At 34.2% G+C, this 17,768-nt stretch overlaps 1 pseudogene; it reads left to right on the top strand.

The window, feature by feature from the left end:
• Positions 1-5,312: 5,312 nt before the first annotated feature.
• Positions 5,313-6,250, top strand: LOC141520200 (olfactory receptor 4K13-like; annotated as a pseudogene).
• Positions 6,251-17,768: the final 11,518 nt, after the last annotated feature.

The raw sequence follows: 17,768 nt of genomic DNA, 5'->3' as shown, positions 1-17,768 counted from the left end.
CATAAATACATACACAAAGAGAAAGGCTAAACATTTATTTACATATTCTTATTTATCCATTCTTTTGCTGAATGGAGACAGCACCTTCATATATTCCTTGAAAATAATTTGAGTATTTATAATAGCCAAATTGACTTAGTGAATGTGGTTTTGAAAACAGTATTCTTGTTGTGGAAAACCTTTCTCTCCATCCAATCCATCTTCCTTTCATTCATCCATCCATCCATCCATCCATCCCTCCATCCCTCCTTCTTTCTTTCTTTCTTTCTTTCTTTCTTTCTTTCTTTCTTTCTTTCTTTCTTTCTTTCTTTCTTTCTTTCTTCCTTTTAGTCTGTCTATCTATCTATCTATCTATCTATCTATCTATCTATTTATCTACCTAACTATCTAAAATCTATCTATCTACCTATCTGGACAATTGCTCTTAGAGTCAGTAGGCCAACACTTTAAATCCAGCCTCAGACACATGCTACTTTCTAGCTGTGTCGACTTTGGTAAGTCACTTAACACTGATTATCACACATCCAGGGTCACTTTCTCTCATCCTGATACATATATTGCCGTTGAACTCAGATGAATGGAGGAAAATGTGACTGGTGACTTAACACAGCATTCCTTTATTCAAATCCAATTCTTGAGTTTGTCATGGAATCACCTCTTTGATGTCATGGTCTTCTTTGAGAATGAAGGGCAAACATCCTCACCTATCTACCTCTATCTCTATCTCCATATATATTGAGACTATACAAACACACACACACACACACACACACACACACACACACGCATACACAAACTGACATAGTTGCTTTCTTCCTTTTTCAGTGTAGTAGTTGAAAATGTACAAGAGAGGAGAGCTAGGTTTTCAATGATTTAAAAAGTGTTTAAAAACAGTTTGAATTGCTTCCTTTCTTCTGCATAACTGTGGTTCTACTGACAAAATATTGAGGTAATCAAGATTATGGAAAACATCTATATTTCTCCACTTGATCATATGAATTATGATTTGTAGGAAGGTCTAAACCAAAGCTTCTACATGAATTGAAGTGAAATTATTCCCTGAACTAAAGGCTATAGATTATAGAATATAGATAAATAAAATATGTAAGAACACTCTGGGACATTTACCATTGTTAGGCAACAATCCATTTTGAGAGTGGTATTTGCCTGGAGCAGGATATGAATTTCACTTGGTAAAATATAAAAGACTCAAACATTTAATAGACATTTCCTTTCTTAAAGGAGAGACCAGTTTAGTCTCAGAGAGAAGTGGGTATCTTAAAACTCTCTGTTACTTTTCCAGTTTGTCATTGTTTTGTAAACCTCACATGCTTGACTTATACCACTTGGGTATGCAATTTGACTTTTCAGATTATTGGGCAAAAATAGAAATTATAGTAGGGAGATAGGAAAGAAAGAATACCATAAGATACATATGTACTGAAATTGCTATCTATCTCTATATGGTAATCTGAAATCTATTGGTGGCCCCTTTCTTCTTCCATGTTGTATACAAATGAATGTTTTCTAAAGAAAGTTCAAATGGGTAATTCGTTTTTACTTTGGTAAAATTCACCCAATAACTATTTTTACCAGGGAACTAATGTTTCTCATGAATCTTAGATAAAAATAACCTCTACTGACTCTCAAGGATACACCTCTTCTGATTTTAGATACATTACTACAGAAAGTTATTTCCAGTATGTTTTTTCTTCTTGAGTGTATATATAAACCCATCCTCCTGAAGGAATAGGAAAAGAACAAAGTTAAAATTTTAATGTATTCACATATCTTTGAAAAGGTTGCTCTTTGAATTCTTTCTCTAGAACTGGTAGGTTGAATGACTAATATTAATATACTGGGATTTCTGTACTAGAATTGAAAAGATGTATTTTTTCTACTTTCATTCATAAATAATGAATGTTAACAATTTCTCCAGGTCTCAGTTTCCTCATCTATAAAAATAAGTGAGTGATTAATGGTCTCAGTGGTGTATTATAACTCTTCTTGAATATCTATGATTTTATAAAGTTAGAGAATTTCTAGACAGAACCTCAGTAAGTATTCCCAGATTCTATACTTTCAGAGTTTATTTTCTTGATCAAATCAGCAAATTTATGTTCAACTGTGCAAGGTCATATAAGTTTTATTCTATGTTCTTGACACTGTTCTTGGTAATGGAGGTTGTTATAAGAAAGCTTACAAAGATTAAAGATGAAAAAGGATACAGAACAACGTGGCTTAGAAGTGTTAATCACATGGAAAATGGCTACTACAAACAATAATAATAATAGTAACTAAATAATAAAATAATAATGATAATAATAATAATAATCTACATTGTTTTAAGATTTTCTAGGAGTTTCCCTTGAAATAATCATCTTTTCCCTAATATTCTGTGAAGCAGTCACTATAAACTTTAGGACTGCCATTTTACATTTACAAAAGTTAAAAAAACCAAGTAAATTGACCTTGGACATTCATTTGTTAAAAGAGACAAAGTTTCAATTTAATTTTTATATGTTCTTATTGCTACAGCAGGCTCCTTCTCATGTTCAAAAGCATATCTTCAAGTTTGGATTGTAAAACTTGATGTGGATATTATATTGAAAAATAAAATATGATGTGGAGAAAAATCACTTTTACTTGGGTAAATCATATGTTTTGTGAGAAAAGTGGCAAAGAAGCTTTTTTGAAAAGGCAGCAATTATGAAAGAATATGGTTTGACATTGCAGAGAGCCTAAGGAAATTTTCAGAGGCAGAAGATGGCAAATTGAGATCAGTATAATAATAATTGTCCATATATATATATTATATATATATATATATATATATATATGATGTTAATACAATGTTTTGAAGCTTATATCTTACTCTATGTGCAACCTGAATGAACTAGAGTGTTTTTGAGCCTTGGAATAACTTACTCACTCTTATTATTTAAGAAGATTATTTTGATAAGTACCAGCAGACTGAATTTGAGATGGGAAGGAATAGCAAACATAACTAACAAATTCCTTTAAATAGTACATTTTTATTTCTTTCAATTGAATTAACAAACATTCCTCATGGGAAAAGTGTTGAAGGTTTGAAGTAAGTTAGGTGAAGATTATTAATTAAGGTACAAGTGATAATTGGAAAATAGAACTATCTGGAATTTTCCTGTATTGAACTCAGATTAAAGGAAGGTAAAATAAAGAACAGTGAAAATTAGTAGCATTTCAAACTGGTTTACTGAGGATATTATATGGGGGAAAGTAATAGTGGTATGGAAAATATATGGCCTCTACTGTGCTCTGGGTGCTTTAGAAATATAATCTTATTTGATGCTCACAATAACCAGCAAGCCAGATAGTGTTATCATCATCACCTTATAGTTAGGATTCTCAGTCAGAGGTAGAATGACTTGCTCTTGGTGACACAGACAGTAAGTTTCTGAGGTTCACTTTGAATATATATCTTTTTTCACATCTTGTGCTTCACCCTATCCAATATGACATCTGTCAGCCTATTTATGAGCAATAAGTTTAGTGATGTTTTGCAAAAGACATTTTCAGCAAAGAAGATAAGGTGATCAAAAGTACAAAGGCAAACTATTCATTATAAATTTAGAAAAGAGAAAATCATTTCTTTTAATTTTCTGTGCTCATTTCCTCTGCTTTAACATCCAGATTCCTGATAGGAAAGGTCTTAGTTGTATTTCATCTTTGTAACTTCATAATTTTTTGTAGTACATATAGCATACTATATTTATATTATACAGTTTTGTTTGGCATGTGTTTGGAGAAATTGAGTTTCAGGTGCTTCAGAGATAATTTTGTAAGATATAGGAAATATAAAGAAAGACATGTGCCTCCAGGGGAAAAACAGCTGATAAATACACATATGTATAGAATAATTTTACTTATATAATTTTTGAGTCTAATGACAGTCATAAGAGGGCGATTACAACAAAAAAATTTATGTGATAATTTTTCTGTCTTTTTGAAAGGAATAGCAAGCTACAAATAGTAGATATTCAATTTCAAGTATAAGCAACTTTTCATTGTACTGTGTTATGAAATTATTAATTTGTAAATTTAATAAATTTAAATTAAATTATATTAAAATGCAATAGCCAGTTTTCTGATAGAAATATGGAATTGGAGCTCAGAATAAACCTAATGGATATATATATATATATATATATATATATATATGTATATATACATATATATGTGTGTGTGTGTGTGCGTGTGTGTGTATACTAATATATTATATATATATATATATATATATATATATATATATATATATATTAGTGATAATTAAAGTCAAACCAGAGAATGGAGAGAGCATTGGAAAAAGCACTGGAAAATAAACTAGCAACAGGCTAACACAGTATCCATGGAACATATATTCCATTTGTGATCAGAAGCTACTATAGTGCATATAGCCAGGGTAATTTAGTCATATTTCCTGTTACTTAGACCTTTTTTGCATGTGTGTTTTTTGCATGATATGAGGAAAAATGATTACATCTGAAAATGAATTATATTAATGACATAATAAAGAACATTTAAAAAATAATGCAATTCAATACATCATATATTTTTCAAAGTGAAAGGTAATGATAGTTTGTAGAAAGTTAAATAGCTGTATGAGTGGAGGAAGATATAAGAGACAGTTCAAAGTTAAAACCACCAGGAAATTGTGAGGGAATAGGTATGGAGAGTAATTTTCAATTCTTTAGTTGAGAGGAACACACAGGACAACAATGCCCATGCAGTTAATTTAAGCACAACTGAAAATCTGTGTCAACCAAAGAATATCATGTCAATTTAAGCAAGTATATTATTCATAGAATATTATAAAACCTGAAAAAAGTGTATATCAATCATTCCAACAGAGACATTAGTTGGATAATTTATTAATATTCAATTCAACATAGTTTAAGTTTTTAAAAAATTACTTTTCATCTGACAGTATACAGACGAGAATGGAAAGACATACAAGTGAAGAAGCATTTATTAACATTTATTATTTATCTAACACTAAAGGTATTGCAATTTTCTCATTTGATTTTCACAATGCTAAGAAAGGTAACTTTATTTTTTCCATTTTATTGCTGAAGAAATGAATTTTGTGAGATCAAATATCTGGCAAAATGTGTACCAAGTATTTCTTAGCATTCAATATAAATTGTTTTGATATGTAAAAATCTTTGACTATTTCAATATGTTAAAAATATTCAACTAAACTTAAAAGTTCTTTGAGATTGACTTTCTTACAGAGAACTCCTGGATGTTTGAAATATATCAAGTAGCTGAAGATGAAGAGTAACTCTATGCCAGATGAATTTATTTTGTTGGGACTAACCAATTCTTGGGAGCTTGAGATTTTTTTTTTTTTGTAATCTTCTTCCTGGCCTATACATCAATCTTGGCTGGAAACTGTCTCGTTATATTTATGGTGACTTTTGACTGCCAACTTCACTCAACTCCCATGTACTTCCTCCTGGCCAATCTCTCTTTTCTTGACATAATGTTTTCCACTATATCTGTACCTAAGATGATCACAGACTTCCTCAAGTAGAGGAAGACTATCTCCTTTTGGGGCTGCATGGCACAAATATTTCTGGCTCATCTCTTAGGAGGATGAGAGGTGACTCTTCTCATAGTGATGACTGTTGATAGATATGTTGCGATATGTAAGCCCCTCCTCTACACGACTATCATGAACCATTGAATTCTAGTAGGAAGTGTGCTACTGTCATGGTCAGTTGGCTTTGTGCATACCATGAGCCAGATGGCTTTTAGGGTGAGTTTGCCCTTCTATGGCCCTAATGTAATTGATGATACTTTTTGTGATCTTCCCCTTGTATTGAAACTTGCTTGAACTGACACTTATGTCCTGGAATTACTTGTTGTTGCTTTCAGTGGACTGCTTACCCCAATCGCCTTCATAATTTTGCTTATTTCTTATATTGTTATACTAGTTACTGTATGGCATCTCTCCTCTAGTGTACTATCTAAGGCTTTGTCTACACTTTCTGCTAACATCACAGTGGTAATTCTTTTCTATGGGTCACTCATCTTAATCTATGCATGGACACATAATAATGATTCATTAGACAAATTTCTGTCTGTGTTTTCCTCAGCTATCACTCCTATGCTGAATCCAATTATCTATAGCTTGAGGAATCAGGAGATGAAAGCAGCCATGGTTAGACTGAGTAACCAGCAGATCTTCTCCAAGGCAAACTTTTAAGTAATGATGAAATTATTTACTGTACATTACAAGAACTGTTTAAATGGCCATTTTGTATTTTTCTATTCATATTTTACAATTAAAATCAATCTTATGCACAAGTACAATATTCTTAAAGAACTAATATTTTACATATTTAATTTCTAAAAAAAGCCTTTGCAGCTTAGGTTATCTTGGTTCTGTAATTCCTGTGATTATAACAAGCTGAGATAGCAAAAATTCTAATTAATAATTTTGCATGCAGAAAGATAATAATTAGAATTTTTAGTCAATATGTCTTTAAATTTCAAAATATGTATTCTTCATTTTTTTGTTTTTCTTTGTCTAGCTTTATTTCTGTATTTCAACCCTTATCTCTTTAAAATAAATTACTTAAAACAAGGAATTAAAAAGAGAAGAAAAAAAGCCAAAACATTGAAAAGATTCTGTTATGTATAAAGTCAAACTCTGGTCAACTTCACCTCTCAATCCAAATTCCCTATATAAAAAAAATGGAGAGTTTTATCTTTTCCCATCTCTTCCTTGGTGTGATTCTTGTTTTTTTTTAATTTCAATCATTGTTTTATTTATTTAGTTCCTATTTTTTCCATTTAAATGTGTTGCTCTTGCAAATTTTATTCGGTATATTTCATCATATTTCTTTTTGCATCCATTTGTGAAAATCTTTCCATATTTCTGTATATTCATCCAGGTCTTTGTTTTTTATGGAACTTTTTCTGTGGCACTTGTGAACAAAATTTATTTGACCATTTTCCAATCAATATGGATATGCATTGCTTAACATTTCATTACATTCATATTAACAGTTGATATTAGCAAATCTGTATTTCCCTCCTATCTTTTGCCATTTTCATTTTCTCTTTCTTCTTTTGCCTCCTCACCAATGTTTTTTCCCTTTCCCCTTTAACTTTCCATTTAAATCTTAACTTTCAGTTTATTTTCACTTATACCTTCACCTTTCCTTTTTTCAGTAGCCTCTTTCCTTTTTTTCCCTTCCCCTCCCCACTCCCTGTTTATAAGATAGATTTTTTAAATTAATTTTTTTCACATTACTGCAAAAGTCTTTTTGTAAAAGGAAACCTACTGCCAAATCCCAGAAAAAGAAACTGCCAGAAAAATAAAGTGAGAAGAAAAAAAGCATGCTTCAATCTGTATTCAGAAAACATAAGCTCTGTCTTTGGAATGGATCACATTCTTTATCATAGGACCATCAGAGAAATTGCTTTAATATCCTTTCCCCACAGTTGCTTATTCCTTCTTATACTTCACTCCAGAACCAATCTATTTTTCTATTTCCTTTCATCCTATCCCTTTTCAAAATTGTGTTGAATCTGAGTATCCAGTCCCACTACCTTTGCTCTTTCTATCACTTATAACTCTCTTCCACTCTCCCCATTCTCCCATCCCTGTCCTCTCCTACTTTCCTCTAGTGTATGATAGATTACTATACCTCACTGAGTGTGTATGTTATCTCCTCTGAGCCACTTCCAATGTAATTGGCTTTCCACCTTTCAATCCATTGCAAAGCTTTCTCTTGTCTCTTTTTTAAAATTAACTTTTATTAAAGATATTATTTGAGTTTTACAATTTTTCCCCAAGGCTTACTTCCCTTTTCCCCCATGGAAAGCAATCTGTCAGTCTTTATTTTGTTTCCATGTTGTACCTCCATCCAAATTGGGTGTGATGAGAGAGAAATCATAACCTTAGAGAAGAGACAAGAATTATAAGAGGTAACAAGATCAGACTTCAAGATATCTGTTGTTTCCTAAATTGAAGGGAATAGGCCTAGAACTTTGTTCAAATGCCACAGCTCCTTAACTGGATACAGATGGCAATCTCCTTTGCAGACAGCTCAAAATTGTTCGCTGTTGTTGCACTGATGGAATGAGTGAGTCCTTCAAGGTTGAACATCACCTCCATGTTGCTGTTAGGGTATACACTGTTTTTCTGGTTCTGCTCATCTCACTCAGAATCAGTTCATGCAAATCCCTCCAGGCTTCGTTGAAATCCCTTCGCTCCTGGTTTCTAATAGAACATCAGTGTTCCATGACATACATATACCACATTTTGCTAAGCCAGTCCCCAATTGAAGGACATTTACTTGATTTCCAATTCTTTGCCACCAAAAACAGGGCTGTTATAAATATTTTATACAAGTAATGTTTTTACCCTTTTTCTTCATCTCTTCAGGATATAGACCCAGTAGTGGCATTGCTGGGTCAAAGGGTATGCACATTTCTGTTGCCCTTTGGGTGAAATTCCGAATAGCTCTCCAGAAAGGTTGGATGAGTTCACAGCTCCACCAACAGTGTAATAGTGTCCCAGATTTCCCATATCCCTTCCAACAATGATCCTTATCCTTTCTGGTCATATTGGCCAATCTGAGAGGTGTGAGGTTGTACCTCAGAGAAGCTTTAATTTGCATTTCTCTAATAAATAATGATTTAGAGCAATTTTTCATATGACTATGGATTGCTTTGATCTCCTCATCTGTAAATTGCCTTTGCATATCCTTTGACCATTAGTCAATTGGGGAATGGCTTTTTGTTTTAAAAATATGACTCAGTTCTCTGTATATTTTAAAAATGAGTCCTTTGTCAAAGTCATTAGTTGTAAAATTTGTTTCCCAAATTACTATATTTCCTTTGATCTTGGTTATAGTGATTTTATCTGTGCACAAGTGTTTTAATTTAATGTAATCAAAAAACAGCCTAATTGGTTTTTGGTGATGTTCTCCAACTCTTCCTTAGTCATAAGCTGCTGCCCTTTCCATAGATCTGACAGGTAAACTAGTCTTTCATCTTCTAATTTGCTTATAATATTGTTTTTTATGTCTGAGTCTTGTAACCATTTGCATCTTATCTTGGTAAAGGGTGTTAGGTGTTGGTCTAATCTAAGTTTCTTCCATACTAACTTCCAATTATGCCAGCAATTTTTATCAAAGAGGGAGTTTTTATCTCAATGGCTGGACTCTTTGGGTTTATCAAACAGCAGATTACTATAATCATCTGCTTTTACACCTAGTCTATTCAACTGGGCCACCACTCTATTTCTTAGCCAGTACCAAACAGTTTTGATGACTGATGCTTTATAATATAATTTTAGATCAGGTAGGGCTAAGCCACCTTCTTTTGCATTTTTTTCATTAAGCTCCTGGCAATTCTTGACTTTTTATTTCTCAATATGAATTTACTTACGATTTTTTCTATCTCATTAAAGTATTTTTTTGGAATTTTGATTGGTAGGGCAATAAACAGACAATTTAGTATTGGTAGAATTGTCATTTTTATTACATTAGCTCTACCTATCCATGAGCAGTTGATATTTGCCCAGTTATTTAAATCTGATTTAATTTGTGTGAGAAGTGTTTTATAATTGTTTTCAAATAAATTCTGAGTCTGTCTTGGCAAATAAAATCCCAAGGATTTTATATTGTCTGAGGTTCCTTTGAATGGGATTTCTTTTTCTAGCTCTTCCTATTGTATATAGCTAGAAATGTATAGAAAATTGAGGATTTATAAGGGTTAATTTTATAACCTGCAACTTTGCTAAAATTGTTAATTGTTTCCAGTAGTTTTTTTGGGGTGATTTCCTGGGATTCTCTAGGTAGATCATCATGTCATCTGCAAAGAGTGAGAGTTTTGTCTCTTCCTTCCCAATTCTAATTCCTTCAATTTCTTTTTCCTCTCTAATTGCTGATGCTAACATTTCTAATACAATATTAAATAGTAGTGATGATAATGGGCATCCTTGTTTCACCCCTGATCTTATTGGAAATGCCTCTAACCTCTCCGCATTGAATATAATGCTTGTTGATGGTTTCAGGTAGATACTGCTAATTATTTTAAGGAAAAGTCCATTGATTGCTACTGTCTCTAGGATTTTTAATAGGAATGGATGCTGAATTTTGTCAAAAGCTTTTAAAGCATCTATTGATATGATCATATGATTTGTGATAGATTTGTTGTTGATTATAATTGAGTATACTAACAGTTTGCCTAATATTGAAGTAACCCTGCACTCCTGGAATAAATCCTACTTGATCATAGTGTATTATCCTGGAGATAATTTGTTGTAATTGTTTTGCTAAGATTTTATTTAAGATTTTTGCATCTATATTCATCAGGAAAATAGGTCTACATTTTTTTCCTCTGTTTTAACTCTTCCTGGTTTAGGTAACAGCACCATATTGGTTTCATAGAAAGAGTTAGGCAGAGTTCCATCTTTCTCTAGTTTTCCAAAGAGTTTATATAGAATTGGAATCAATTGTTCATTAAATGTTCGTTAGAATTCACTTGGGAATCTGTCATGGCCTGGAGATTTTTTTTTTAGGGAGTTCAATGATGGCTTGTTGACCTTCTTTTTCTGAGATAGAGTTGTTTAGGTATTTAATCTCTTCTTAATTTATCCTGGGCAACTTATATTTTTGTAAATATTCATCCATTTCACTTAGATTATCTAATTTATTGGCATAGAGTTGGGCAAAATAGTTTCGAATTATTACTTTAATTTCCTCCTCATTGATGTGAGTTCACCTTTTTCACTTATACTAGCAATTTGGTTTTCTTCTTTCTTTTTTTTAATCAAATTACCAGAGGTTTATCAATTTTATTCATAATTCCAACTTTTGGTTTTATTTATTAATTCAATAGTTTTTTGCTTTCAATTTTATTAATTTCTCCTTTAATTTTTAGAATATCTAATTTGGTACTTAATTGGGGATTTTTGATTTGTTCTTTCTCTAATTTTTTTAGTTGCATGTTTAGTTCATTGATTTCCTCTTTCTCCAATTTATTCATATAAGCATTTAGAGCTATAATATATCCCCTGAGAGTTGCTTTGAATGAATCCCATAGGTTTTGGTATGTTGTTTCATTATTTTCATTATCTAGGATAAAATGGTTAATTCTTTCTATAATTTGTTTTTTGGTCCACTCATTTTTTAAAATGAAGTTATTCAGTTTCCAATTTATTCTGGGTCTATATTTCCTTGGCCTAGTATTGCATATGACATTTATTGCATTGTTATCTAAGAAAGATGCATTCACTATTTCTGCCTTTCTGCAGTTGATCATTAGGATTTTATGTCCTAGTACATGCTCAAGTTTTGAATAAGTTCCATGTACTGCAGAGAAAAAGGTATATTCCTTTCTATCCCCATTCAGTTTCCTCCATAAATCTACCATATCTAATTTTTCTAACAATCTATTTACCTCTTTAACTTCTTGCTAGTTTATTTTATGATGTGATTTATCTAGTTCTGAGAGTGGGAGGTTGAGGTCTCCCACTAGTAGAGTTTTGCTTTCTATGTCTTCCTGTAGTTATTTCAGCTTCTCCTCAGTGCTGTCCCACTCGTTGCAGATATATTCACTATTGAAATGACTTCATTGTCTAAGGTAGCTTTTAGGAGGATAAAGTTTCTTTCCTTATCTCTTTTAATGCTATTTATTTTTGCTGCTGCTTTGTCTGAGATAATGGTTGCTACCCCTGATTTTTTTTACTTCAGCTGAAGCAAAACATATTTTCCTCCAACCTTTCACATTTACTGTATATATATATATATATATATATATATATATATATATATATATATATATATATATATATATGCTTCAAATGAGTTTTTTGTAAGCAGCATATGGTAGGATTCTGGTTTTTAATCCACTCTGCTATTTGGCTACATTTTAACGGAGAGTTCATACTATTCACATTCAAGGTTATGATTGCTATTTCTTTACTGCCCTCTGTGCTATATTCCCTCTGTTTGTATTTTCTCCCTTTCCCCCCTTTATCCATATTCTCCAGTATTTTGTTTCTAAATACCACCCCTTTCAGTGTGTTTGCCCTCCTAATTCACCCCTCCCTTTTCTTACCCCTTTCCCTTTTTCCCTTTTCCCTTCCCTTCCTTTTGTTATTTCCCATTTTCCCCCACTCCCCTTCCCTTTCTCCATCGCCCCTCCCCTTTTCCCCTTTTAATACTTGAAAGGTTAGATGTTTTATAAGTCAACTGAGTATGTGTAGGTTGACTGTAAGCCAAGTCCGATGAGAAGAAGATTTAGGTGTTTCTCATCTGCTCCCTTCTTCCCCTCTAATACCATAGGTTTTTTGTAACTCTTAGTGTAATGAGATTTACCCCATTCAATCCCCTCCCTCCTTCCATCTCTTTCCTGTCCCCCTTTATAAGGAGGTATTGTTTTTTACATTATTCTTTCTAAGTCTTAGAAAATTCTAAGTGTCTGTCCCTTCTACTTCAGTATATTCTATCGAATAGAGTCAAAATTCCTGAGAGTTATTAGAGTCTTTCTTCCAAGTGGGGTTAAAGTCAGTTGCATCTCTTTTGATAGCAGTCTCATGGATAGGTCATGAATGTACATCATTTCTGGCTAGGTATATTCTCTCTGTTAGAGTTTCAATTCTCGAGATGTTTGAGAATCTTTTTTCCCCCATGTTGGAATAAAGCCAGGTTCAACTTACTGGAGTGCATTTTTTTTCCTTTTACCACCCCCTTTTCTTTTTTTTTTTGACCTTTTAATGTGTCCCTTGAACCTCCTGTTTGATGTCCAAATTTACTGTTTAGCTCTTTTCATCAGAAATTCTTGGAATTCTTCCAATTTGTTAAAGGTCCATCTTTTTCCCTGGAAGAGAAGGCTCAGCTTTGCGGGATGGTGGATTCTTGTCTGCATTTCAAGCTCCTTTGCACTTCAAAATATCTCATTCTAGGCCCTTCGATCCCTTAATGTTGATGCACCCAGGTCCTTCGTGATCCTTACTGTGGCTCTTTGATATTTAAATTGTTTCTTTCTGGCGGCTTGCAGGATTTTCTCTTTTACCTGATAGTTCTGGAGTTTGGCTGCAACATTCTTTGTTGTGTTCATTTTAGGTTCTTTTTTCTTGTGGGGATTGATATACTCTTTCAATAACTACTTTGCCCTCCGATTCCATGATATCAGGGCAGTTTTCCATCACTAGATCCTGTAATATTAAGTCCTGGGTTTTTTCTCTTCAATGTTTTCCAGAAGCCCTATAATTTTCAGGTTGCCTCTCCTTGATCTATTCTCCAGGTCAGTGGTTTTGTTGATGAGGTGTTTTACATTTTCTTCTATTTTTTTCTGTTTTGGTTTTGTTTAACTGTCTCTTGCTGTCTCATGGAGTCATTAGTTTTTGTAGACTCCATTCTTTTTTGGGGGGAGTATTCTTCATTAACCTTTTGCAACACCTTTTCCAATTGGCCAATTGTACTTTTGAAAGAGCTTTCCATTTGACCAATTGAGGTTTTGAGATAATTATTTTGTTTTTGTATTTGCCCAATTGATGCTCTGAGAGATTTAGTCTCCTTTTGTATTTGTCCAATTGTACTTTCTAAGGTTTTCTTTTTTGTTGCAAGGTATTAATTGCCTCTCCCATATTTTTAAGCTCCTTCCTTATTTCCTCAAGGAAGTCTTTCTGGGTGGAAGACCAGATTGTATTCTTCTCAGAGGTTCCAGGTATCTATGAGTTAGGGTATTTCCCTTCCGAGAATTTTTCTATGCCTCCACATTTCTGCTGACCCTTCTTCATTGTGCTAAGACCTTGAGTTGGGAAGGGGCTGGTTCACAGGAGCTTGGGATTGCTAAAGTCTTTACTCACTGAGTGCAGTTTCTCTGGATAACCAGTAGGATGTGCTGGTTGTTTTCTCTGGAGTGCCTGTGACCTTGATTTAGGCCTTCTCACTTTTCTTGAAGGGAGGAGTTGGAGATGTTGAATTCTCTTGCTTTCAATCAATGGTTGGCTTTACCCTGGTCTGAGGTCATTCCTCAGCTGGGCTAGTTCTTCTGCTCATACACCTGGGCTTGTGGCAGAAGTAGTTTGCCTTTGTTTTCTCTGGGAGGAGGTCTGAGCTATAATGTGACTCAGACCAGAGGAGCCCAGGGATATCATCCACAGCTCTCCCGCTCTGGAACTCTTCCCCCAGCCCTCTCTGTCTGCACTCTTCCTGGGGAACAGCCCCAATACAAGCACCTCTGCTCCCTAGTTGACTCAAGCCCCTGCCATCCAGCCCTACTGCCGGATTCAGTAAGTCCAGCTCTCAGGCCCTCAGACTCCCGGTTCCAATTCACCTGTAAATCTGGTTGATTGGGCCTGATCCTCCCTCTGAGTCCAGACTGACCCACCCGAATTCAGCCAAAGCTGCTGCCGTAGACAAAGCTGCTGCCGTAGACAAATCCAGAGGTAGATATACTTTCTCCTGCCTTTTTTTCCTGGGTTTGGTGGGTTCGGATTTCTTTTAAGAGGTTTGTTTCATGTGATAAATGGTGAAGACATCAGGAGACTTTAGAACTGTGCCTGTCTTCTCTCTGCCATCTTGGATGGAAGTCTTTCTCTTGTCTCTTTATGAGAAATAATTTAACCCTTTATCCAACTCCTTTGCTTTTCCCCAGTACATTTCTTTTTATCCCATTAACTCCATCTTTATACCATATCATTAAATTCAATTTCTTTCTGTTCCTTGTATATCTATGATTCTAACTGTCCTAATAAATGAAAAGGTCGATATGAGTAATTGGTATCATCTTCTCATATAGGAATATAAGTTCAGTATCATTAAATCCAAATTAATTTGCCCTTCCCATCCATCATTTCTATGCCTTACCTGAGTCCTGTATTTAAAGACAAAACTTTCTGTTCATCCTAGTCATTTTAACAGGAAAATTGAAAGTCCCCTATTTCACTGAATGTCTATCTTTCCCCCATAAGAAGGTATTCAGTTTTTCTCAGTAGTTGGTTCTTGGTTGAAATACAAGTTCTCTTGCCTTAGAGAATGGCATATTCTAAGTCCTATGAAGCCTTAATGTAGAAGCTGCTACAACCTTTGTAATCCTTACTGTAGTTTCATGATAATTGACTTGTTTCTTTCTGGCTACTTGTAATATATTCTCCTTGACATGTGACTTCTGGAATTTGGTTAAAATATTTCTGGGAGTTTTTATTTTGAGATCTTTTTCAGGAGGTAATGGGTAGATTCGCCCAATTTCTATTTTATCCTCTGCTTCTAGGATATCAGGGCAATTTTCCAGGACAATTTCTTGAAAAATGAAGTCTAGGCTATTTTCTTGTTAATGACTTTCAGGCAGCCCAATAATTTTTAAATTGTCTCTATTGGATCTGTTTTACAAGTCAGTTCTTTTCTTCAATGAGATATTTCACAATTGCTTCTAGATTTTCATTCTTCATTATTTTTTAAATTTTTTTAAAGTTTTTGCAAGGCAAATTCGGTTAAGTGGCTTGCCCAAGGCCACACAGCTAGGTAATTATTAAGTGTCTGAGACTGGATTTTAACTCAGGTACTCCTGACTTCAGGGCCAGTGCTTTATCCACTGAGCCACCTAGCCGCCCCTAGATTTTCATTCTTTTGATTTTGCTTTACTGTTTCTTGAATTCTCACAAAATCTTCAGCTTCCCTTAGCTATGATCAACATTTAAAGGAATTATTTTTTAGAGAAACTTTTGTATCTCCTTTTCCATCTGACCAATTCTGCTTTTTAAGGCTTTCTAATCCTTATTGATCTTTGGACTGATTTTTCCATTTGACATAAACTGGGTTTTAAATTTTTATTTTCTTCAGTATTTTTTGGTATCTCTTTCATCAAACTGGGGACATGGTTTTCTTGATTTTCCTGCATGACTCTCATTTCTCTTCTCAATTTTTCCTCTCCCTCCTTAACTTGATTTGCAAAATTTTTTGAGCTCTTCCATAGCCTAATATGAATTCATAGTTTTTTAAGGTTTTTTGCTTGGCAAATGGAGTTAAGTGGCTTGCCCAAGGCAAGTGTTTGAGACCGTATTTGAAGCCAGGTACTCCTGAGTCCAGGGCTGGTGCTTTTTCCACTGTGCCACCTAGCCACCCCAAATTCATAGTTTTCTTGGGAGTTTTAGATGCAGAAATTTTGCTTTGCTATCTTCTGAATGTGTCTCTTTATTATGGGATCAAAGTAATTATCTACGATCTGATTTTTTCCTTCTGTTTTTTGTTCATTTTTTCCCAATATTTGACTTGATATTAACTCTTTGTTAAGGTGGGGCTCTACTTCCAGGTTGGAGGATGCACTCTCCTAAGCATTTGAGGGTTTTTGCAGCTGTTTTCAGTGACATTTCCCATCTCCTTCTCCCCCCTCCTCCATTTTGTCCTCAATTCCTTCAAGGGATTATGAGAGGCTCTGACTCACTCCTGGCCTGTAAATTTGTCTGTGGATGAACAAAAGTACTCCTCTTTGTGCTGGAATTACAAGGAGGTTCTATGCCCTGCTATGGTATTTAAAACTCCATTTTCTGTTATTATATCTGAATATGGGCAAAGCAACTGAATTCTGCCTGAGATAATAGAGGGAGTTCTGCACTCTTCCCTGATTCCCATATCATCAGTGATCAGAGTTCTCTGGAAATAGCTTGCAGGTAGTTGCCCAGAGGTCCTTTTCCAGAGGTCCTCAACTTAAGCTTCAGTGGTCTTCAAATCCTCTGAGACTTATGATGGACTGATTTCTATCTATTCACTCTTATGAGGCAGAGATTACCTGATGAACTTCTAAGTTGTTCTTGGTAATCCCTGGACTGATACATCTAGAAACTGCCCTCACTGCCATAGATTCAGGTTCTCCAAAAAAAATTTCAGGCTCCCTTTAGGCTGTTCATGGATGTCTTGAGACAGTTTATTTCAGAGTCACCCAGCTGTACTGTGACACTTTCCAACCCTTTCCAACCACTGTGGTTCTTTACCACAGATCTTCCAATTTGTCTAGGGCCAGGAAACAGTTTCACTTAGTTTTCTGAGGGTTCTGCCACTCCAGAATTTGATTAGAGTCTTTCCTTAAAAAGTATTTGGAGTGGTCTAGGGGAGAGTTGTGGGGATTTCCTGTCTTCATCCACCATCTTGGCTCTGCCCTCCAAGTAAGAAATATTTTTAAATGCAATTGGGAATGTATCTTATTCCCTCTTGGGGCCAAATCTATTGAGGAAGATTTATTCATTGTTCACACCCTCTTTTCTTTGCCTCTAGACTTTGTGCCTATTCTTGTATTGTTATACATCCACTAATGCTAGTGTTCTCTTCTTTTTTATGTTTTTATTGCTTTATATACTTTTATTGCCCTGTCTTGTACTTACATTCCTTTTATCAAATTATATTCTTTTTATCTGAACTGAAAGTAGTGTCAATCAATAATCAAAGTGTTATCAATCAAAGTTTGATTGATTGCTCTATCAACTCAAAGTGCTATCAATCAAAGGACATTCAAAGGTTGTCTGACTGATTGATAAACAGAGTTGCCTGAGTTGGCTCAAGGTCATTTAAGTACCCTCATATCTTCTGTTTCATTAGAAATATATTTCTCAAGAGTCATGCATCACCTCAGATTTTAATTACTTTATACCTTTGCCTCTTTACAAATACTCTCTATGAACATACAATCCTGGTGAGCCAAAGAACCAAAAAAAGCCACATCATTTCATGAACTATTTTTACTGCTCCTACCCCCAGCACACTCTT

This window comes from Macrotis lagotis, chromosome 4, assembly GCF_037893015.1.
Source record: "Macrotis lagotis isolate mMagLag1 chromosome 4, bilby.v1.9.chrom.fasta, whole genome shotgun sequence".
Taxonomy (NCBI): domain Eukaryota; kingdom Metazoa; phylum Chordata; class Mammalia; order Peramelemorphia; family Peramelidae; genus Macrotis; species Macrotis lagotis.
Note: the sequence above shows the minus strand (reverse complement) of the source record. Positions and strands in the feature narration are given on the sequence as shown.